This window comes from Chroicocephalus ridibundus, chromosome 21 (genome assembly GCF_963924245.1).
Source record: "Chroicocephalus ridibundus chromosome 21, bChrRid1.1, whole genome shotgun sequence".
NCBI lineage: Eukaryota > Metazoa > Chordata > Aves > Charadriiformes > Laridae > Chroicocephalus > Chroicocephalus ridibundus.
The window spans coordinates 3,096,215-3,120,055 of NC_086304.1; the positions used below are offsets into that span (position 1 = coordinate 3,096,215).

At 54.9% G+C, this 23,841-nt stretch overlaps 1 long non-coding RNA gene across 1 annotated transcript in view; it reads left to right on the forward strand.

The window, feature by feature from the left end:
* The first annotated feature begins 19 nt into the window (after positions 1-19).
* Positions 20-23,841, forward strand: part of LOC134526091 (uncharacterized) — a 54,800-nt gene continuing 30,978 nt past the window's right edge. The window contains exons 1-4 of the long non-coding RNA XR_010073892.1: positions 20-162; positions 2,531-2,965; positions 3,971-4,879; positions 19,548-19,641. This is a non-coding gene — a long non-coding RNA (uncharacterized LOC134526091). The remainder of the gene's footprint in view (positions 163-2,530; positions 2,966-3,970; positions 4,880-19,547; positions 19,642-23,841) is intronic.

Genomic DNA, 23,841 nt, shown 5'->3' on the forward strand with positions numbered 1-23,841 from the left:
AGACCATTCGCGCCGCGGCGGCGGGGGGGGGGCGGGGGAGGCCGCGCCGATGCCGCCCCCCTCGGCCCCCGTGTAAACATGCCCGCTCCGGCCGCCGGCCCCCCCCGCGCCCCGCCGCGCCGGTGGTGCGCTCCACATGCGCGGCTCCCCCGCGGGAGGCAGGTGGGCGCGGGGCGGCGGCGGTTGTGGGGGGGGGGGGGGTGCGGGTGGTCCCCGGGGGTGCCCGCGGTCCCCGCTCCCGGGCTGAGGGGGCCCGCTCCGAGCCGAGTCGCGATTTGTCACGGTGTCCCGTCCGTCCCCCCCGCCCCGGTCCCGATCCCGCCCCGAGCGGGTGGATGGTCGGCGGGAGGTCCCGCTCCCTCAGGGCCTGGCCCGGGGGCTCCCTCAGGGCACGGCCCTGGGCGCTCCCTCAGGGCACGGCCCTGTCCCTGTCGGAGCCCACCGCGTCCCGCCGGACCCAGCGAGGCGCCTGGGGCGGCCGCAGTGCCGCCACGGCTCTGGGTTCAGCCCCCGGGCCGTGTCCTCAGGGCCGCCTGGTCCCGGTGTGGGCCGGGCTACCCGCCAGGCCGGGAGCCGCTGCTCGGTGGCTCTCCCGGTGGGCCTGGGACGGCCATGGCAGAGCCCCAGGCTGAGCCGGGGGGCTGGCGCGGGCTGTGGGGTGCAGGCAGTGTCAGGCAGCGGCGGGCAGCGGTGCCTGCTGCCATGTGCCACTGCTCGCGGGTGGCTGCCCTCCGGCATCTCCCTCCTGTGTGCCCTCATCCCTCCGGCATCGCCCTCCTCTGTGCCCTGCTCCCTCTGGCTTCACCCTCCCTGCTCCCTCCAGCATCGCCCTCGTCTGTGCCCTGGCATCACCCTCCTCTGTGCCACGTTCCCACCGGCATCGGCCTCCCTGATCCCTCCGGCATCACCCTCCTCTGTGCCCTGGCATCGCTCTCCTCTGTGCCCTGCGCCCTCCGGCATTGCCCTCCTCCGTGCCACGTGCTCAGCACATGTCGGTTTGCAAAGCAGCTCCCGCGGCTCTTGCGGCTGAAGGCCCAGCGTTGGTTTCCTCCCACTCCTGCGGGCTGTTGAGCCGGTTGAGCACGGAGGAGCTCCAGCACAGGACGGTCCCCGTGGTGCTCCCTGGGGTCAGAAGGGCTGCAGCTGAGGTGCTGGGGTGCGACCCCTGCTCGCCAGGGTGGCTCAGCCTGGCTCTGGTCCCTCAGGGTTGAGGACTTCACTGCAGCAGCTCACGTACTGCCCGGTCTCACCACCGGTCCTCGCTCAGACTTGCAGCCGAATCCCATTTGGGGTGAAATCTGCGTTTGTTCCAGTCCTTGGCGGCCAGTCCCTAAAAGTCAGCGTCCAGCCCTTGCTATCCCATGGCATCTCCCAGGCAACTCCTTTATCCAGTTATCCATCCATGTTATCATCCATTAGATGATAGCACCCGAGCGCTCGCTCGCGCCAGCCCAAACATTTCTAGCTTGGACTCCTGCAGCCCTAGGGGAGAAATTAACCCCTTTTTGCCTTTAGTAGGTCTGAAAAAAATGTGTACATTCATTCCACACGTCAGTGTAAACTCCTCCTCACGTGCTTTTCCACCGAGCTTTCCCGCACCCTGATGCTCTCCTGCACAAACGCTGTGCGAGAGGGATGTCTCTCTTAGTCACCGGCTCTGTGGGAAGGGGCTGTGGGAGGAACAGCTTTCTGGTGGTCAGATCGCATCGCCGCTCTGCCTCAGTTTTCACCCTCTGTCCGGCTGTGGCCCGGAAGGTGATGCTGGCCTCATCCAGCTGACCTTCGAGGAGCTGCCTCTGGCCCCAACGATCGCTTCGGTGCTCAGGGTGTGGAGCTCTGGGGAAGATGTGGGGCCAAGTGAGGCCACGGGCGGCTCTCCCCAGCTCTTTAGCTGGAGGAAGGGCTGCCTTTGGAAAGCGGCTCTGGCAAGCTGGGGGATGCCAGAGCAGCTCATGCCATGTCTTCCCCCAGGAGCAGGGCAAATACGAGCACTGCTCCTCCTGAGGCACGATCCTGGGCGAGGGAGGCTCCGGTGGGAGGGTGAGATGGGGCAGGGGAGCTGGAGAGGGTTTCCTGGGATGGCTCATGGACAGGGACCATGCCGGATCGGGCCCTGGGAGGGTGTGGGTGGCTCCTGGGGGGGCAGCGTCCTCCGGGGAGGGGGGGTCTCGGGTGACAGCGGGTCTCTTGGCGCCTTTGGTGATCCTCCAGCCTCTCCTCAGATGTCTTTGCTGGAGGAGGACGTGCGGGAGCGCGGTGTCCCCGGGGCTGTGTGGCGGTTCCCTCGCCGGAGGAGGGAGGCTGGGAGGACGCGCCGCTGGCTACGGCGTGGCGGCTTCGCCTGCGGCGTGGCGGCTTCGTCACCGGAGATAATCGCAGTGCACGGAGCACCCCCCCCGCCCCGAGCCCCCTCCTTCAGCCCCCCGCTCCCCGCAGCCCACTCCCCCCTTCCCATCCCCTCTCCCTGCCGCAGGCTGGAGCCTCCGTAGCTCCAGGCGGTGCTTTTAACCCTTTCTCTGTCTCCCGCCAGGCAGGTGCGTGGCAGCAGGGTGTCCCCTGCCTCCGCGGGTGCAGCACCCACGCTCTCCGTCACACAGGCGGCTCCTGGGCGGCGATGGCCGGTGAAGGGCAGGGGGCCGGCGGCAGAGGAAGAGGAGGCGCTCAGCGTGCAGCAGGTGCCGAGGCGACTCTCGCCGCAACAAATCCCTGTGATTCAGCCTCAGAGCATCTGCCGCTGCCGGGGACCGAGTGTTAACAAACGGCCGAGGGGGTTGATGTCACGCAGCCTCCTCTGCCAAGGCGTCCCGGAGCCCCCGGGAGCTGGAGCTGCCCTGCGTGGGGGTACATCCGTGGCCGGGATGGATGGTGGTCCTCAGCTGCGCTTCGCCTGGGAGACCCCCAAAAGTGCCATCCCGCCGGAATCTCGCTGGGTCTCTGGTGCTGGTGACAACGCGGGGCTGCGAAGGTGGGTGTCACGTTCAAAGCCGTGTTTGCCTCCGGGTCTCCTTGCTCCCTGGGGGCACGTGCCTCTCTTGAGTCCTCCAGACCCTTCAGCATCCTTCAGCCGAGTGTAAAGGTCTGTGCCAGGTACGGACGTACAGGCTGCGGGTGCGGGACCGGTTTTTTCAGCTACGCCACGTAGGTGTGGCACCCCTGGGCAGAAGCATCCAGATCTCACTCACCTCCCGCTGACATGGGTTTAAGAGCTGCCAGCCCCGTGAAAACCTTCCAGCCCCGTGAAAACCTTCCAGCCCCGTGTCCTGGCTGCAGCTAATATTAATGCTGCAGAGGAAGAATAAACCACCCTGGTGTTATTTCCACCAGCTGGAATGTAGAGCTAAAACACTTTCCAAAATACTTTAGCGATGCCAGTTATAATTTCTCCCCACCCCCCGATCTAAAAAATCCAGTCTGGTTGACCGCTCTCTTGTTACACCTCTGGAGAAGGTTTTCCCCTCTGATTATCCAAATTTGGCCTTTTCTGGTGTCTTGCCACCTGTCTCCTGACTTTTAGGGTCAGAGCAGAAGCTCCTGCCTTTCCTTTGTAGTGCCTCCAGTGGATACTCTCTCTGGAAGTGGGGTGGGAGGATGGAGGGAGAATGAAGAGAGAGATGGAGTCAGAAATCATCAAACGGGCTCGGTAACGTATTTCCCTTTAAGCAATCGTGTTTCCTAGCCCCAGCCATGGATAGTATCTCCTTGGAGGCTCTGCAAAGGCATAGAAATCTCTGGGGAAGGTGTGGAAGATGGAAGGAGGAGAGTCATTTAGCATCTCTGCGATATCCTCATCTCCCGTAATTGCTTCCTTTAACCTCTTGACAGTCTCCCGGCCCCGTGTTTTCCTGATGGCTTTTTGACATGCTCAGCCCTGTTGTTTGTTTTTATACCTTTGCTGATTTTGCTCTTCAAAACCCACTTAGGCTTCGCTTAATTAGCCTCACACTGATTTTTAGCGTTTGCTTCCGTTTAGTGTCTCTTTGGCCCCGGCTTCCCTGTGCAACGCCGAATTGAAGAGCGCTGGGGCTGCTGTTCCGCAGCGTCTCAGCTACTTTATGGATTCGCTCCCGTGTGCCGCTTAAAAAGAAGTCAAGAACGGCCTCCCCACTTCTCCCCACTCCTCTCCTTGCTCCTGGTGAGCCATCGCACGGAGCAGCAGCGTGGAGATGCTCTGAACCTGAACCGCCTCCCACCGTGCCGTGTGTTTGCATGTGGGTGGTTCAAGTCCCTTCCTGTCGTCCGCCGTTATCGCACTTTTGCCGGAGTCTCGTGCCATTTTGATCTCTCTCATCAAAGCGGCGAGCCTGCCACTTCTCCGCAGCCGTCTGGGCGGGGAGATAGAGCCTTGCGGGGATGTGATCGTGTCTAGGTGTTTGACTGCTTCTCTTTGTGGCTTGCTCCAGCTGTCCTGCAGAGCTTGCCACCAGATGTTTCGGTATTTCTTTGACTTCCGTAACTCCTTTTTCTATCAAGATCAAGGTCCAGGCAATTCACCTACGTTTGCTTACTGCCTGGGTGTTTGTAATGCTTGTTCCAGACCAGGGCAGGCTTTTATCGAACTCGTTAACCTGCAACCAAGCCGATTTTACAGAAATATTCTCTACAGAAATATCTCGTCCTTGATTCTGTTGAGGCTTTGGTAGTTACTCCCCAGCCACGTTGCTGTGAGTCGGATCACAGCTCGGCTGGGTGTCAGGAGCCAGAACCCCACGGCCGCGCTTGGGGATTCCTCCCAGAACTGGAATTTTGCTACATCTAGGAACTATCTCATTCGAACCCATTCTCATCAAAGCAGGATTTATTCCTGGCTGACCGCAGCCAGCCCAGAGCAGCAGAGAGGACAGGAGAGGACACCAAACCCCAAACGCGGCAGGGTTGTATGGTGAGTTCAGCCTGGCTTCCACCAGCTGTGTGGTCTGTTGTGTCATAGAACCAGAGAATGGTTTGGGTGGGAAGGGACCTTAAAGATCATCTCATTCCACCCCTGCCCTGGGCAGGGACACCTCCCACCAGCCCAGGTGGCTCCAAGCCCCGTCCAACCTGGCCTTGAACCCCTCCAGGGATGGGGCAGCCACAGCTTCTCTGGGCAACCTGCGCCAGGGGCTCACCCCCCTCACAGCCAAGAATTTCTGCCTCACATCTCATCTCAATCTCCCCTCTTCCAGTGTCTCTGGTGCGCTGTGCAGATGACAAAATGGTTGGGGCTGGTGATTTGCTCAGCTGGAGCTCGATAGATGCTTTAATAAGGCTGAACGTAGCATTAGGCGTTAGCTGTGGAGGAACCAACGATGGATGGTGCTGTTCTGAGACGCAGTGACCAGGGAAGATTTGGAGGTCACTGGAGTATCGGGTAACCTTTATCTACTTTAACTATTGACTTTCTAAGAGCATTAAGGGCTTACTTAGCCATGGTACCTAAGTGTCTCAGCAAAAAAATCCTGCTCTGTTAACAGGTCTTCCAGTCTGGAGGACAGCAGTAACTGGAGCAGGATTTGATGGCTGGAAGCTGGCTGGGATTTGGAATAAGGTCCTGACCATCAGAGTGAATTCCCGAGGCAGATTAACCCGCTCAGGTCATTTTCAAATTACAAACAAAGTTTTTCCGCCAGTCCGTTCACCTTCAGTGGGAGTTCGGAGAGGCGGCGTGGCCTGCGCTGCGCAGGCTGGTGGCCAAAATCCAAATGGATTACAGGCTACCAAGATGGTGAGGGGACTGGAACACCTCTGATGAAGAAAGGCTGAGGGATTTGGGGCTTTTCAGGCTGGAAAAAAGACGACTAAGCGCGGAACCTTATCAACACTTACAAATACTTCAAGGGAGGGTGGCAGGAGGATGGGGCCAGGCTCTTCTCAGTGGTGCCTGGCGACAGGACAAGGGGTAACGGGCACAAACTTGCCCATGGGAAGTTCCATCTCAACACGAGGAGGAACTTCTTTGCTGTGAGGGTGGCAGAGCCCTGGCCCAGGCTGCCCAGAGAGGTGGTGGGGTCTCTGTCTCCGGAGACATCCCAACCCCGCCTGGACGCGTTCCTGTGCCCCCTGCTCTGGGTGACCCTGCTCTGGCAGGGGGTGGGACTGGGTGATCTCCAGAGGGCCCTTCCGACCACCACCATCCTGTGGTTCTGTGATTCTGTGATTCTGTGATTCTGTGGTGGAGGCACCATCCCTGGAGGGATTTAAAAGCCGTGCAGACGCGGTGCTTAGGGACATGGGTTAGTGATGGTTTTTGTCAGGGTTAGGGTGATGGTTGTACTCGATGAGCTGAAAGGTCCCTTCCAACCTCGGCAATTCTAGGATTCTATGATTCTGTGTAATGGCCGTTTCTAATCGACTCTGTGCGGATGCGGTGACATTTATTAGCTCCTGGCTTGCCGCACAGCTCCGAGCTGACTCCGGATCCTGGCTGGCAATTCGGGATGGGCAGAATGCTTTTCCATACGCTGGTACAGGTACGGCAGAGCTTTGAAGACCCCCCTGGAGCCTCCGTTGCCCTTTGAACAATGGGTTTCTGTAGCTTCGGTGTGGAAAACGTTGCAAACAGCGTAGGGATTTATTCTGGAGGATTTTATTTTTGCGAAGGGATGAGTTTCTCCCCAATTAATGGTGTATTGAGTATAAATGTGCATGGTGTCAAAACAATGCATTTAAATAGCTGCAAACAAAACAATGCAAAATGCCAGTCAAAAAGAAAATGTTCTTTGGAAAGCTGGCAGAAAAATTAACAGAAGAAGACAGATGCAACAGCGCTTTCTCCTTGGTGACTCTCAAACTTCAGAGCATAATTCAAAAGCTCGGTTATAAGGAGACGGTATCAGCTCCAGAACTAGTTAGTCACCTGAGCATGTAATAAGTGAGATAAATTGTTAGTTAAAATGGTTTAATCCATGAAACATTGACATTTTATAGATCCAGCTTCGCAATCCTCAGCTACTGAAAATGAGAGTTTTGTTCTTAGGGGGAAATGCCTTGAACAACTGGGCAAAATTTGAGGCTGCTTCTGTTTTGGGGGAGAAAATGAGTTTTAGCCACCATAAATGGCGATCTGGGGAGCAACCGGTGAAAGACCTTCCAAGGGGAGAAGTAACTTTTGATTTATTCCAGAGTAATACACAGAACCTGGATCAATATATCACAGAATCATCTGTCTATCAAAGATATGCTTTTTTTTTTTTTTTAATACTGAATGTAAAGTACTCAAATTTGACATTCCTTGCGAGGAGAAAGAGCCAAAAAAGTTGGCTGCGGCGGCAGCAGGAATTAGAAGTATTTAAATGACATTAAAAAGAGGAAGCCAGTTAAAAGGAAATTAAAGGGAGCAGCTAAATGAGGAAAATCTTTGGCTCTGCCATGGAGAATATTTAAAGCTGCCACGTGAAGGTCTTGAGCCGATGGTCCTTGTCCTCTGCTGTGGCAGATGGTGGCCGCTGGGTGGTTTTGGGGGCGAGTGGTGGGTCAGGGGGACCATCTGGAGCAGCTGGTGGGGCTGCGGGAGCGGAGGGACGACGGGAGCGGGCAGAGGGTGCTCCGTGGCGAGAGACCAGGCGTGGTGAGGGTCCTGGGCAGCCGATGCCCAGCCGGACTCTGACAGCCAAGAAGGAGCCTTTGCAGAGCTGCAGGAGGGACTGGAGTGTTTTAGAAGCCAGGAAACCACCCAAAGTTGCTGTGCTGGGGTTGAAGGACAAATTCACTCCGCAGGGACACCAGTCTGAGTTTCCCCTATTTCCAGAGACATTTTGTTCTCGTTTGTATTCTGGCACTATGTATATTTAGAGGTTAAAAGTCCTTTGACGAGGCCAATTTTCAGGAAGACGTCCAGGCAGCTCTGTCCTGAGGTGTGCGCATCAGGAGCGGGGAGGACACGTGAAGAAAACAAAGCTACCGTGCAGAAGCAAACGAGTGCCTTGTGTTACCGCTCGTCCCAGGAAGGTTCCTTCATTTGCTGTGCAGTGGGAGATGGGGCTGAGGGACTCCCTCACAGGGAAGTGTCGGTGAAGAGGTTTTGGAGCACATCAATGCATTGCCCAAGTCAAGAGCAGCCACCCAACGGTGCCAGAGGAACACAGTAGTGTTCAGCTGCGAAGGGGCTTGTGCTTTAATGCCTAAACCCATCTTGGAGGGATGCAGGAACGTGATGTTAATGAGTGAAAGGAGTCATGGACTGATTTAGGAACCAGAGTTAGTGTCCAAACAGCCTCAAGGACATTTCCATGGAAATGTTCAACCAGGTTGGACGGGGCTTGGAGCAACCTGGTCTAGTTGGAGGTGTCCCTGCCCAGGGCAGGGGCGTTGGAACGAGATGATCTTTAAGATCCCTTCCCACCCAAGCCACTCCACGATTCTGAGTTGTTACGAACAGCAACGTAGAATAATTTTGTTAGGTGCTTGAATGAATACAGTGTATTGGGGAAGAGTTTTATTGGGCTCTTAGAGAAGGAAGTCAAAGCTCAGGAGCATTTCCAAGCTCTCTGAAGGTGTGAGCGACCTGGTGGGCCAGGCTGATGTCCAGCTAGCGCACTTGTACATGGGGCTTCACGTGTTTTGAGCGGGTTCCTGCGTCAGTGACCTACAAGAAAACAAACTTTTCAAGGGGTGAGGGGGCAGGCCCGTAGATTAATAACCGTTTGCAGGAGTATCGAGCCCATTTTCACGGTGGCAGCGGGTGCCGGTGGCAGTGTACAGAGGTCCGTGCTGGTATTCATGCCGATCCGTGCATTCACAGAGGATGCGGAGAGGACGTTCAGGATGCTCGCTGAATAGCGAGCTGGCAAATTTGTAGGGAAAAAAATAAATGATTCAGGAGAGCCAAATCTAGGGCTGAATGCAAGAAGCTGAAGAGGGTCCCATGATGCTCGTGCATGAAATGGCAGATTTACATTCAATTCAAATACAGGCGAAGGCAAATTCAGAGGAAAGAGTGGTGTGTGCAGGGTGGGGATCGCAGTTGTTGCAGCTGGCAGCGGAGCTGACTGGAGGAGGTGGAGAAATTCTGGCAAGGAGGCCAGAGCTTGGCTTCTCTATAAAGGACGGCTCACGGGGTAGCGCCCAGCTTGGGATGGGGTGAATTGAAGGCAGCGTGGCAGACACCTGTGGTAGGAGATGGGGGAGGAAATGTTTCGCCATTTCCCACCGCGTGAGAAGCGGGCGCACGGATGGCTGCGACCCGTTTGCATCTCCTTCACGCGAATCCGCCTTCACGCGAAGCAGAGTTTGTTCCAAATGGGATTAGACGACTTCACGGTAAAAATCACGGGCCAGAAAGTTCAGTCCAGGATGGAAACGTCTCCATTTCCAGGGATGTGTGAGTCAAAACCGCCTGGTGTGTCCTGTCCGTGGGTGAAGGACCAGGATGAATTCAGTTACGCGAAATCAGCGACGTGAATTCAGGCAGAGATGGGATGTAGTAGCTGGCGGACCGGAGGGGACATGGAAAGGTTGCTCAGTCTGTCCATGTGGAAGGTCTCAGGTGGTCCCAGAAGCTCTGTCTCATTGGGTTTGGTGATAACACTGGTTTCTCTGCTTTGTTTTCTGTGTTTCGCAGCTTCTCTTGGCTCTGGCTCCTCAAGGGGGTGGTGGCATTTCCTACATGAGTAGGAGCATGAGGGCAGGAACCCTCTCTGCCGTGCCTGGGCTCACGCCTGTAGGCTAGTGACAAAAGGGCAGGTAACAGGAATATGACACGTTTTTTCCTGAATGACTGAGTCTGTGACACAAGATAAACGTCAAGCCACTGAACAGGCAAATCTGTATCTCAGTTTTGCTTTCCTGTGAAATGAGACGGTTTTTTTACGTGCCAGCTCTGCTTGTTGTGACATCTTCTGCATGGTTAAAGCAGCCACGTCCCCAGCAGTGTGGTTCCCCAGGGACCTGGCCAGAAAATAAGACAACAGAGAGCTCTGGAACCCTCAGCACAAGAAGGACATGGAGCTGTTGGAGCGGGGCCGGAGGAGGCCACCAAGATGATCAAAGGGCTGGAGCCCCTCTGCTGTGGGGACAGGCTGAGAGAGCTGGGGGGGTTCAGCCTGGAGAAGAGAAGGCTCCGCGGAGACCTTGGAGCCCCTTCCAGTCCCTCAAGGGGCTCCAGGAAAGCTGGGGGAGGGGCTGTTTGCAAGGGCACGGAGCGACAGGATGAGGGGCAATGGCTTTAAACTAGAGCGGGGCAGGTTTAGATCAGCCATGAGGAAGAAGTTCTTTCCACTGAGGGTGGTGGGACACTGGCCCAGGTTGCCCAGAGCGGGGGTGGAGGCCCTGTCCCTGGAGGCATCCAAGGCCAGGCTGGATGAGGCTCCAAGTCCTTCTCCTCAGGGCTGCTCTCAAGCCATCTCTGCCCAACCTGTAGTTGTGCCTGGAATTGCCGTGACCCATGAAGACATGAACACAACAGGCGTATCGGAAACCTGGGCAAGGTGGACAATCCCCGCGGCACCGTAAGCCAGGTGCTGCTCTTTGGCAGAGGGTTGTAAACTGGAGGAAGTGGGCAGGGTAACTGTCCCAGTAAAACCAGAGAAACCTTGTGGGAAGAAAGGCCCGACCTAGATAGGATGACAGCAGTACTGCGTCCCTGCGTCGGCTACGCATCACTGAGCTCCTGGCTCACGGGGCACGCCGAAAGAATCTGAAAAAACAGCTAAAGAAGAAGAGAGTAGATTTTCCTCCAATGTATCTGCAACAAGAAGCGTGCCAAGGAGCTGACGGAGCCAGCCCATGATCAGAGTATAAAAGGAGCAATTAGAAAAGACAAGCCCGTTGCAGAGAAGCTGAAGCAATTATTTGCGTTATTGTTGATTGTAGAAGAAAACGCGGAGATTCCCATGCTGTAATTAACCTTCGTGGGGACTCATCAGAGGGTACGTTCAAAACTGAAAAGCCCGGAGCAGAGATTATGGATCCAATTGATGAAATGGACAGGGATAAAACACCCGGGCTGGTTGTCTTGCTTCGGAGCTTTTAAGAAAGGCAAGAATGAGACTGCTGAATTAGAAATGGTGGTGTGCAAGCGCTTTCTCAAACTGTCGTTGCATCTAAAGGCTGGAAAGTGTGGAAAATTTGAAAAAGAGCTCCAGAAAAGATCTGGTTGACTTTTGTTTACCCCATAACACCCCAAATGCCACAGAATGGTCTTTGTGGGCAAATGGATGTACGTGATTCACGGGGAAAGAGGCAGTGGAGTTCTCTGATGGCTCAGACAAGGCTAATTTATCGAACAGACTCTATTGGGATTCCCGAAATGCTTCCGACAATGTCCTTTACTGAAGGCCATAAGGAAAATAAGGAGCCAGAGGATAAGAAGAAAAGCGCTGGAAAGGATAAATAATTGGTTGAAAGGTCAGAAATAAGGTGGGAGTAAATGGTCGGTCCTTCTGCGTGTTGGAGACCTGCAGAGACCCTGGGTTCAAGGGGAGACGGGACAGCTTAAGGTGTGAGCTGGTGGCTGAGGACAGAAGGACGTTTACGTGAGGAAACCCGGAATAAGAGCAGATACTTTGGAGCCGTGGTGTCCAGGAACACATCAGTAACTCTTGCCGGTGGCCCCAGTTTTACTCTCCTGTCACGAACGCAGGCTTTACGTAGCAGACACCCAGCTGTCCTGAAATTGGTGGGATTAGGATGGTGCTCTCTCCCTCAGCTTTGGGTTGATCTCATCCTTGGACATCAGGAATTGCTCTCCAAGAGCCATAAATGCCAAGCTGTTTGCGGAGAAGACATTTCTTGGAATAGAAAGACTTTGTCTTCTCTCTCCTCTCTCTCATCCCTCCTCTCTCCTCCTTTCAGCTCACATTTTCACAAAATTCTGCTCCGGCCGCAGATAACGCGTGTGAAATTCAAACGCAAAGAATTTTTTGGAGAAATATAGGCTGTGAAATCGGGCTTATAAATGAGCGCAAACTACACCCTTAACTGTGGAGTCCTTAGCCTGGCTTAGGAGGCTGCTAATCCCCATCTGCCATAGGGGTAAATGGCCTGAGGAGGCTTGGACTGTTCCCGTTCCAGCTGGGTTTTGTGCTGCCGTGTGCGGTAGCACTGAAATAATTTGCTTCTCCTGTAATTAATTACTCTTGTGTCTACCCAACGTGTCTTATCTGCTCCTTGCGATCAAAAATCCTCCTTGTCCGTGACCACCCCAGGTCTTTCTGGAAACTTCTGGGCTCACTTGGAACCAGACCTTAGGTCCAGGGTGGTCAACTTTAGCCTGGGCAAAAAGGTGCTTTTCTCTTACCCCCGGTTCTTGCTAGACCCTTGGCTCAGGAAGCCGGAGACCTGCAGGACAGGGGGCTGCATTAGGAATGTGCTCCATTTTCAAGTGTTCTCCGCTCCCGTGTCCAACTTCATGAGGTCTCTGCTCCCGGAGGCGGCCGCAGCAGGTTGCGCCAAGCGTTCCTCTGTTTAACTCCCTCCAAACTCTGCTGCGCAATGCTGAATTTGGAACTGGCCCGTACGGCTCAGGAAAGAGCCCTCGGAGCCACCGGTGGCTCTCTGAGAGCATCAGCTCAGTGCGCGACCGCAGCCAAAAAGCCAACAGTGTCTTGGGCATCCTCGTGGAGACACCAGGCGTCGCTTTGCAGCTCTCTTGCGCCTTGCGTAGCTCTGGCCTCGGCATCTCAAGTTAGAGAGAGGTGCGGAGAAGCAGCCAAAATGAGCAAGGGGATGAAACCCCCCGCACCCTGGGCTGCCTCAAAAGAAGCGTGGGCTGGGGGGTAAGGGGGGGATTCTGTCCCTCTGCTCTGCTCTGGTGAGACCCCAACTGGAGCGCTGCGAGCAGCTCTGGAACCCTCAGCACAAGAAGGACACGGAGCTGTCGGAGCGGGGCCGGAGGAGGCCCCGGAGATGCTGGGAGGGCTGGAGCCCGTCTGCTGTGGGGACAGGCTGAGAGAGCTGGGGGGGTTCAGCCTGGAGAAGAGAAGGCTCCGGGGAGACCTTGGAGCCCCTTCCAGTCCCTCAAGGGGCTCCAGGAAAGCTGGGGAGGGACTCTGGAACTGGGAGGGGAGCCATGGGACAAGGGGGGACAGTTTTAAACTGAAGGAGGGGAGATTTAGATTGGATATTGGGAAGGAATTCTTGGCTGTGAGGGTGGTGAGCCCCTGGCCCAGGTTGTCCAGAGAAGCTGTGGCTGCCCCATCCCTGGAGGGGTTCAAGGCCAGGTTGGACGGGGCTTGGAGCCACCTGGGCTGGTGGGAGGTGTCCCTGCCCAGGGCAGGGTGGGGGATGAGATGATCTTTAAGGTCCCTTCTCACCCGAACCATTCTCTGATTCTATGAAACAACTGCCTTACGAGACTGGAAAGAAGGGCTGGAGTTCGCAGAGGAGAAGGTGGTACGAGGGGGAATGTGGCTGAGGTTTGTGACATCATGGAGGTGGTGAGTGAGATGAAGGCAGAGCTGTCTTTCACCAAATCCCACAGTACTAGAACTACGTGCACTTGATGGGTCTAGAAGGAGAGCAGTTTAAAGCAGATAAAAGCAAGTTCATCTTTACACAGCAGGAAGAGAAAGCGAGGAACTTGCTGCTGGGGGAGGCAGAGGAAAGACGGTAACGGCAGGGTCAAAAAGGGATCGGGAAACCTCGGAGGTCCACCAGCGGAGCCTGAAGGCAGCAGGCGGGGACATCTCCTCTACCGTCCCTGGTGCTGCAGAGGCTGGGGAGGAGCAAGGAGGATGCCTGCGGAGCGGCCAGGCGTGTGTGCGCCCAGTTTTGTGTCATCAGCAAATTGCTGAGGGTGCGCTCTATCCCCTCGTCCAGGTCGTTGATGAATATATTGGACAGGACTGGAATGTATTGGACAGGACTGGAATCAGCCTTCAGAGCTGGCTGCTGCCGGGTGCGGGGTCTGGGAGAGGAACAGGCTCTCTCTTGGCTCATTCTCTGCTGGGTGCAAGAGCGTTTATCCCATATTGTGGTCCCCGTGGTCGACGTGGCCTACGGCAGCAGGTTTTCGTCACCGTTGATGTTGCTGTTGTCGCTAACTGGGCTATGTAGAACTTGCATCTTGAATGGTGTCTCCTATCTGCGTCGAACTGCAAATTGTGTAATTTTTCGACTACGGGCATTGTGTAAAAACAAGGGAGAGAGAGCGTGTGTGCGTGTGGATGCCTGTGCCTGCGCGCTCGACAGAAACCCGAGGTGGAAATGCGATGCAGAAACCCGTCACGATAACGTGCCCTCCGTGTGGGAGGGAGCAAGAGGGAGCGTGTTTGATTGCCTCCGCAGGACGGCTCCCCGGGCAGCCTTTTGTTTCGGAAGTTATGCAAGGAGATTTTGAGTGCTGCTTTAAGTGCTTGGCTGACTGGTTTGTCCTGACAGAAGCGCCGGTGCGTTCTCCCGCGCTCTCAGGAGACGCCTGGGAAGCGGGGATGCAGCGCCGAGCTGGGGCGCGTAGGGCTGCTGTTGACTCTGATGATGGTGAGAAGAGAGGGTTTCCCGTTTGCGCGTTAATCCGTGCTGTGCGAGCGTGCTGTGCAAGCACCGGCAGCTCCTGGGGATGGACCCTTCGGCTCGGGATCAGACCTTGGGAGGTCAGCCGCTCCATGGCTAGAGCTATGCCTGCATTTTCATCAAAATCTGTGCTTTTACTCAATACCCATCTCCGGGGCTCCTGAGGCTTCGGATGAGTGCCCCTCCTCCCTGAAGGATGCCCGGGAACCGCTTTTCTTTCTGAAACTGTCATCCCTGCTCCGTCCGAAATCTGGCCGTTGCTGCTGAGCACATCAAGGACAAAGGCAGAGTTATGAATCCACTCTCGCACAGAGATAAGACTCAGTATAATTAGAAACTTTTTATGTGGAGAAATGAATCAAAGCTTCTTCTACTCCTGGGACATTTTAACTCTTCACAGCTTCTATTATTAGTTGTAGAACCATTTTTTTTCCTCCGTTTCAGGCTAGGAAAACCTGCAATAAGAAAGAAGTTCACATGGAACCGACCCTGCTGAGCTGCTTGGCCCCGTGGACAAGGGAGTGACGATGGAGCACGGCGCACACCTAGGGACATCTCTGGGCTGTCACACGGAGCACTGGAAAAGCAACTGTTGGACTGCAAAGCAAATATGTCATTTTCCCTTGTGGGTGGCCAGGGCTTTCAGTCCTGGTAAGCAGCTACAGCGCTTCTGCAGTCAGGGACCAAACTGGGAGCACCGGTTTGTCTCAGTTTCCCAGTAATCATAGAATCATAGAACCACAGAATGTGTTGGGTTGGAAGGGACCTCCAAAGGCCACCCAGTCCGACCCCCTGCAGTGAGCAGGGACATCGTCAACTAGATGAGGTTGCTCATAGCCTCATCCAGCCTGGCCTTGGATGTCTCCAGGGATGGGGCCTCCACCCCCTCTCTGGGCACCCTGGGCCAGTGTCCCACCACCCTCAGTGGAAAGAACTTCATCCTCATGGCTGATCTAAACCTGCCCCGCTCTAGTTTAAAGCCGTTGCCCCTCGTCCTGTCGCTCTGTGCCCTTGCAAACAGCCCCTCCCCAGCTTTCTTGTAGGCAAGATATTAAGATAATATTCCCGTTATCTTTGTTGCAGAACCCCAGAGGGTTTGCACTGACCGGGCAGCATGGCGTCTCAGGTCTTGTGTGGGCTTCGTGTGGTTTGAGCTGCGTTGAACAGTTGCCTGTTGGTCAGTAGCTGTTGCCCAACTTGTTGTAGCTTGAGCTCCGGGAACGCGTGCTAACGGGCTGGGGAGCCCCGGCATTGCCGTGTAGCAAACAACAGCCCTTTATGTTAAGTGGAGCTGGAGGAGGCTACTGGGCAACTTCCAAACTTCAGCTGGGAGCCAGGGAGAAGGCAGCGTTAGCAAAACACATGGAAATGGATCCAAGCGTGCGCAAGACCGAGGAGGAAGAAATCACTACCACAAACGGCAGCCTCTTCTTGGCAATGACTTCAGGGTGCTGGTGACTTCTCATAACCCCGCTCTGCTTGAGGAGGACCTGACTTTTCTCCAGCTTGAAGCTACCAGCGTCAAATTGTGCCTGACCATTTTGGTTGTCTTGCGTGAGGAGACAAGAGATGAGAGCGGTGGGTGTTGCGTACCTTGGCTTTAGCAAGGTGGTTCAACCTTGTGAGGGTTAAGACAAGCACAGAGGTCGTAGGAAATACCAGAAATAAGGGAACTTCGTCTTTGCCTGTGGCAAACAAACTGTATATTCAGGCTCTGATTTCCCGGGCAACTTGGTTTTCTTCTGAGGACACCCGCAGCACTCAGAGCACCATGTGGGGAGCGAAGGGGGTCTCGCTGGGCAGGGCCCCAGCTGCAGGAGCAGTGTGAGCGCTGATGAAGCTTCGGTGCTGCTGGATGTCCAAGGAGGGAGCTGGGGGTGTTCAGCCTGGAGAAGAGGGGGCTGAGGGGAGACCTTCTCGCTCCCTACAGCTCCCTGAAAGGAGGGGGTAGCCAGGGGGGGTCGGGCTCTTCTCCCAAGGAACAGGCCATGGGACAGGAGGAAATGGCCTCAAGTTGTGCCAGGGGAGGTTTAGGATGGATATTGGGAAAAATTTTTACACCGAAAGGGTTATTAAGCATTGGAAGAGGCTGCCCAGGGCAGTGGTGGAGGCACCATCTCTGGAGGGATTTAAAAGCCGTGCAGACGTGGTGCTTAGAGATACGGGTTGGTGATGGTTTTTGTCAGGGTTAGGGTGACAGTTGGACTTGATGATCTGAAAGGGCCCTTCCAACCTCGGCGATTCCAGGATTCCGTGATTCCATAATTCTGTGACTGCCTTTGAGAGAGGCACGTCTGGGAACCGGGTTGAAAGGGGAGAATATATCTCCTATATCTCCTCATGTCGTAGAGCACTGTGAAAATTCATAACCTCCCTGATATTTCCGAGACTTGCTTCTCTGGGTGATGAGCGCCGCAGATAGATGCAAGAGGAAGCTAAAGATTCCCTGTTCAGGGTTTGATGTGTGGTAAACAAGCCCTGAGGCTGTACACGGAATGATGAAGATACAAACCGCACGGAACAGTGCAGGAACGCAGCACAACGCAGTGTAATGTGTAGCTGCAGAAAAGATTGGTTAATCTGTCTGGAAATAAAGATGTGGAGCACAGACGGCACCGTGTCGGCGTGAAACGGGTGAGCGCTGCAGGTGCTGAGCTCCACCAAGGAGCCGGCGCAGCCGAAGGAGAGGTGTGCGGGACAGAATGGAGAGAGACTGCTCGGACTGCCGAGTCCTGGCCCGGGAAGCAGGCTGGGGACCCGGGAATGAGCGGGGTCCGTGAGATAAACCCACCCAGGACACTGCAAAGGCTGAACACGTGGTTGGCAGGAGCGGTTCCTCCGATCTGAGCTGCGAGCATCACGGGGTTTTCACGCTTGGAATTTTGACTGAGGAATCTCTTGTGCCTGGGAACGCAGCAGGGGTGTTTTGCGTGTGATCCTGCCTTGGAAGATACCCGGGATGGATGGTCATCCCTTATATGCTGTAGTCAAACCTAGAAAAACAAGGGAACAAACACTAATAGCAACGTACGGGCCCAGTCTGGCCGCTGCGATGGAGGTTGTGCCCATCCGGGGCTCCTCAGGACCACTTGAGACTCTGCTGTGCCCCGGGGCTGACTGGAGAGCACCGACTCTCCTTGGAAAAGGCGGATCGCCCTCCTTGTTCCTACATCTGGTCAGGTTGTATAAAGATGCTTCAAGCTTACGCCAGGCCAACGCCCGAGTTGCTCTCCGTATCCGCTCTGCCCTCCCCACCGCTGTTCCCCTTCTGCTCCAGGGACGAACACGAACAGACCGATTGAGTTTCTTTATTCATCTGATAAAGCCTGTTAGTACCCCTGTGCTGATTGACTTTAATTAGCTGTTAATCTTTCCCAGTTCTCCTGTGTCAACCATCCCATGACTCAAGGAGGGTGGTGGGACGCTGGCCCAGGGTGCCCAGAGAGGGGGTGGAGGCCCCATCCCTGGAGACATCCAAGGCCAGGCTGGATGAGGCTCTGAGCAACCTCATCTAGTTGACGATGTCCCTGCTTTAAAGGACTGGGTGGCCTTTAGAGGTCCCTTCCAACCCAAGAGACTCCATGATTCCATGATTCTCCGACTCCAGGATACGGCCATCGCACAGCCCCGCTGATACTCTGAGCGATGCCGAAGGTTCGTGCTGGCAGCAGATGCCGACCGTCCAGGCACAGGGTATCGTTTATGTCAGCTAAATTACCCGGTGACCCAGGCCTGCTTCCTGCTGCGCTGCCCAGCACTCCTGCCTATTTACCATTTAGCTCCGAAATTGCAATAACGAGATTACTTGATATAAAGCAAAGCTCCACCAGCTTCCCGCTCTGCCTCTCCTCCTCCCGTTCTGCTCTCTCCCAGGAGGAGTCAGCAGTGGATTTGCTGCTGGAGATTGCGCTCGCTCCGGCTTTGCCTGTATCCTTCAAAGAGAATCACTGCGAGGAAGGAAGAGCTGTTAGTTTAATCAGACTGTTTATCCCTTCAAAGTGAGCAGTTCGCTCGGAATAAGTAGGGGAGCTCAGCGGGCTCAGCTGACAGCGGCTTATCCCACCAATTTGGGCTTCTGGAGACGGCTTCTCCCTTCTCCCGAGGGCGCAGGGGAGGTGGTGGTTGAGAGGAACGCTTGGTCCAGACCTACGGAGCAGGGGTATAGCTGCTGCTGGTGCAGAAAATGCAGTTGTGGAAGAGTGGTGAGAGCATTTGGGAGAATCACAGAATCGCAGGATGGTGGTGGTTGGAAGGGCCCTCTGGAGATCGCCCGGTCCCAGCCCCGGCCAGAGCGGGGTCACCCAGAGCAGGGGGCACAGGAACGCGTCCAGGCGGGGTTGGGATGTCTCCGGAGATGGAGACCCCACCACCTCTCTGGGCAGCCTGGGCCAGGGCTCTGCCACCCCCACAGCAAAGAAGTTCCTCCTTGTGTTGAGATGGAACTTCCCATGGTCAAGTTTGTGCCCGTTACCCCTTGTCCTGTCACCAGGCACCACTGAGAAGAGCCCGGCCCCATCCTCCTGCCACCCCCCCTTGAAGTATTTATAAGCGTTGATAAGATCCCCCCTCAGTCATCAGGATTTTTAACTCTTACCTGCCCCAATTACTCAAGACCCATGAGGGAGGTTTTTCTGCTCCATTAGAGCAGATGGAGAGAGTAGAACCATAGAATGTGTCGGGTTGGAAGGGACCTCCAAAGGCCACCCAGTCCTTTAAAGCAGGGACATCGTCAACTAGATGAGGTTGCTCAGAGCCTCATCCAGCCTGGCCTTGGATGTCTCCAGGGATGGGGCCTCCACCCCCTCTCTGGGCACCCTGGGCCAGTGTCCCACCACCCTCAGTGGAAAGAACTTCTTCCTAAAGGCTGATCTAAACCTGCCCCGCTCTAGTTTAAACCATTGCCCCTCGTAGCTAGGGACACATCCAGACAAGAGCTGCCACGTGGCCGAGGAGAAAAATGAGGGAATTTGGTAATTGAGGATGAGGTTGGGGAAGGCTGTGGGACCTGGTCAGCCCGTCTTCCTCGCCCTGTGCCGATGGAGTCAAGGTGCTGCGGTGAAACAGCCGATGCTGGCGCTTGGCACAGGCTCTTATGTATTAACCGCGCTGTTTTTCTGTTGCAGACGCGGGTGAAAAATTACCCTCCTGAAATGACGCCCATCGCAGCACGCGGTGCGTGTACTCGCGAGCACCGTATGCAGAGCCTGACCCCGCCAGGTAAGGATACGCCGCAGTTCTCTCCCACTTGCTTATGACTATTTCGTATCCGCACAGCAGCAGCACCAGCGAACCCCCTTTATATATTATGCCGGGGGTTTACGGTATCAGGTGCTGCACAAAGAAACAAAAATTTTCCTTTTCCCGAAAGCAGCTGAGGGGGAAAGTGTGGGCTTGGGGCTCTGGGCACCCATAGTCCGTAACATCTTCTTCTCTGCGTCTCTTTGGATTTCATGCAATTTGCGCTACACAGGTCATTAACGCAAATGTGTTGATCAAATCTCTGTGACTAACTAGAAATTGAGATTTTTATTCCTCCCTTCCCTCCAGTAAGAGGTAATAGACCCCATGCCCAAAGCTTATTAGGGATACAGACCGTGCCTGTATAACCCTCGGTGAATTCCTGAAGAGTGTGTGTGTGTGTTGATGATGAACTTCTGATTTATAAACCTCCTATTTACAAATTAATTCTCAAGCACAGACACTCAGGCTGACCTGAGAAACCAGCCCTGACAAATACCGTTCGAGCCCGTTATATTCTTGCTAAATCTACTGCTCTCTCCGGCCTCTGCGTCGGCAAAGAGCTCCATGTTAGAAAACATATCAACGGTAAATTAAAAGGGATAACAGTTTCGTTGCTTGTTATCTGAGGGTGTCTGCAGTTGCCACCGTCCTTGTAACTTGAGTTCTGAGCAGCCAAGCTGGAGGGCAGGTGTTTACCCCTGGTCCTGGTGCCGCCACCGTCCTTGTCCTGTGAACGTCTTGTTCATAGAACCATAGAATCATGTGTGGGGTTGGAAGGGACCTCTGAAGTCCACCCAGTCCGACCCCCTGCAGTGAGCAGGGACATCGTCAACTAGATGAGGTTGCTCAGAGCCTCATCCAGCCTGGCCTTGGATGTCTCCAGGCCTCCACCCCCTCTCTGGGCACCCTGGGCCAGTGTCCCACCACCCTCAGTGGAAAGAACTTCTTCCTCATGGCTGATCTAAACCTGCCCCGCTCTAGTTTAAACCATTGCCCCTCGTCCTGTCGCTCCGTGCCCTTGCAAACAGCCCCTCCCCAGCTTTCCTGGAGCCCCTTGAGGGACTGGAAGGGGCTCCAAGGTCCCCCCGGAGCCTTCTCTTCTCCAGGCTGAACCCCCCCAGCTCTCTCAGCCTGTCCTCCCAGCAGAGGGGCTCCAGCCCTTTGATCATCTTGGTGGCCTCCTCTGGCCCTGCTCCGACAGCTCCGTGTCTCTCTTGTGCTGAGAGCTCCAGAGCTGGACACAGCGCTCCAGGTGGGGTCTCAGGAGAGCAGAGAAGCCAGGACAGGGTCTCACCTGGCTGAGTGATAGTCCCTCCGTTGATGTCTCCATGTGAATTACCCACTGCCTGCAGTCGCAGGATCCTGGAGTTTCATCTGTCTGTATTCCCTGGCACCTTGACTTTCAGGAGAATAAATTTCCTCTGGTGCCTGCAACTGCATTAATTACTGAGCGTGCCTGGAGGAGCGTGAGTGAGCTGACCGCTTCTTCCCTGAGGCCATCTGGGAACCAGAAAGAAGGCTGCCTGGAGCCTCCGTGTCCTGAAAAGCTGGATTCCCTAGGAGCATGCCTAATCACAGCAACAGGAAGCCGAGATAAATGTGTGTGCAACGTCCCAGAGCTTTGAATATCTGTCCAGGAAATGGGATACCTGCGAGGCCTCTTTCTGCCTCCAGGAGATATGGACATCCATCTGGCACTGCGTCACGCCACGTGAACGTACCCGCAGGTAACCGTGCAGCTTCTTCAATCCCTGCTCAAAATGTGCCTGGCCCAGACGCCGATGCCGTTGCGCTGATGGACAACGTGCAGTTTTCTGGATGCTCCGGCGTCAATCCAGGCCCTGCGTCCCGAGGTGTACAGCTGGAGCAACCCGTGGCTGGCCCTGCTAGATGACACTGCGGGGCTATTAGCGACTGGTTTTTCCTCTAAAACTCAGATCCTGCAAGACAAGAGGTACCTGAGCTGGAAGCAGGGGCTGCATATCCCATTCTCACAGGGCCCTACTTGGGAAGCTGACGCAGGAAGACACTTCAAAGCTGCCCCGGTACAGCCCCCAGTACCTGGTCTAGTGGGAGAAGTCCCTGCCCAGGGCAGGGGGTTGGAACTGGATGATCTTTAAGGTCCCTTCCAACTCTCACCATTCTTTGATTCTATCTCTGCGTGGGGTGAGGTGGACTTTGCTTGCCCAGGCAGAGATGTCCAGAGATGTGAGAAGTCCTGGAGTACACAAGAAGTCGCCCCACGGATGGAAGTTGTGGCACAGGACCTACTGGAGTCCCACACCCTTTTGGAATGAGAGTTGGAGGCAAAGCAGGGTCTCCAGGGCATCTCAAATGGCACCAGACATCCGTGTGGACAACTGAATCCATGTTCTGGTTGCAGAGCAGCCACTGGCTTCACTTGAGTCTCTCTTCAGACCTCGCCAACTAGAGCTCCAGGGTTTGGTTTGGCTACCTGAATACCAGTCTCTAAGTTCTAAGATTCCCCAGGGTGCTCCACCTGGACATGAGTCTCCCGTAGACCCTGTGTTTGATCGCTCAGCTCCATGCGGATGCCTGGGATACCCCCCGGCATCCAAAGCAGCACTATGAGTCAGCATTGTGCTGAATCCCAGCTCCATTGATTGTGGGATCATCCTGCTCCCGTGTAGGTGTCCAAATTTGAGCTGGAGCCCTCAACTGGCTCTCCCTGGCCGAACGTCCTCTCTGGTTGTAACCGGAGTCTGAGGTGGCAGCTGAGATGGTGATGCTGGCACGGGGTATAGCCGCGATTAGGTAAGAGGAATCTTGCAGGTGGGATTTAGGGTTGTGTCCGTCCTACTTGTTAGCAGCCGTCCGAGAGCTGGGTTTTGCAGGATGCTTTGGAGACCTCCTGGTGGTGGCACGTTCTCAGTGCAGGTTGTGATGCTGTCAGCCCATTTTATAGGGGTGGTGTTGATTTTACCATTGGAGTTTCACGGTCATAATGTCATATGGGACCAAATGAAATCGTCTTCACATTTAATTATCATTAAATTATTAATTTACCTTTATCGCCCAGATTTATCATTCCATCAAGATAACAGGTTATGCTGATAAAGTCTATTTTCTGTGAACTGCTGTAGAACAGTCAGCTGTTCCCTGTCCGACTGACAGGCCTGTAATTACCCAACTCTTCTCATTTACCTTTCTAAATATTGGCACAGAATTACCTTTCTTCCCATCTGCTGAACCTCCTGGCTCTGTTCTGGTTTCCTCAGTTCCACCCGTAGATCTGCCGTGGTTGACTCTCATACTAGCAGACCCAGGCAGTCTGCGTGAGTTTTTGCCTTCGTCCAGGACAGGAATTCTCGGTTATCTCCAAGATTTCTTCCTGTAAGGGAGTCCCGTTTCTGCCCATCCTGAAGGAAGCCACCCCCGGGTTTGTTCTTCCTTTCCTGTGAAGCGAGGTGTGACCTCCTTACCGAGAGCAAGATTTGCAAGGAGATCTGGGTCACTAGATCAGTCTAAAGGGAACTTGCAATAATTTGGTGGCACCTTTCGTGGAGGAGAAAACAGGTCTTGGGTCTCACGACGATCTTGTGAAGGCTGAGGAGTTTTCCAGCCCTCCACCCAGGCAGAGTGTGGTGTCCATCCATGCTGATGGTGTAGTGCTCCCTGGCTGGTGCTCACTCATCGGTCCTTCTGGCAAGCCTAACTCAGTTTCTCATGCTCATCGCACGTGGCCGCTCTTCGTGTTTTGGTCTGCTTAGCTCCTGGACTGTTTTCTCAGTCGTAGTCTTCTTGGGAAGCAAGAAGCTTGGAGTCAGGAACTTGGGAATCCAGACGACAGTCTTAGCCTCTCTTTTTTTTTTCCTCCTTGCAAGCTGTTGTGGTTTTGGCCAAATTGGCCCATGGCCGGCGACAGATGCTCTCCCCCCACCTCTCGTACACGGAGAGGAGGAGGAGGGGAGATAAAGAGATTTATGAGTTTAGAAGAAACTAAACTACTTAAATGAAATATTAATAATAAAATAAAAAGGAAAATAATGAAATGGATACAGTATATACAAAACCATATTAAGCTCCCAGGATGCCGTCACCGGCAGGCACTGGGGAAGTCCCAGGCTGGGCACAGCGATGGGTGGGAACCGGATTCCGGAGCTGGAGTCAGGAACACACGGATCGGGATCAAAGGCAGATGAGCAGCCAGGGCCC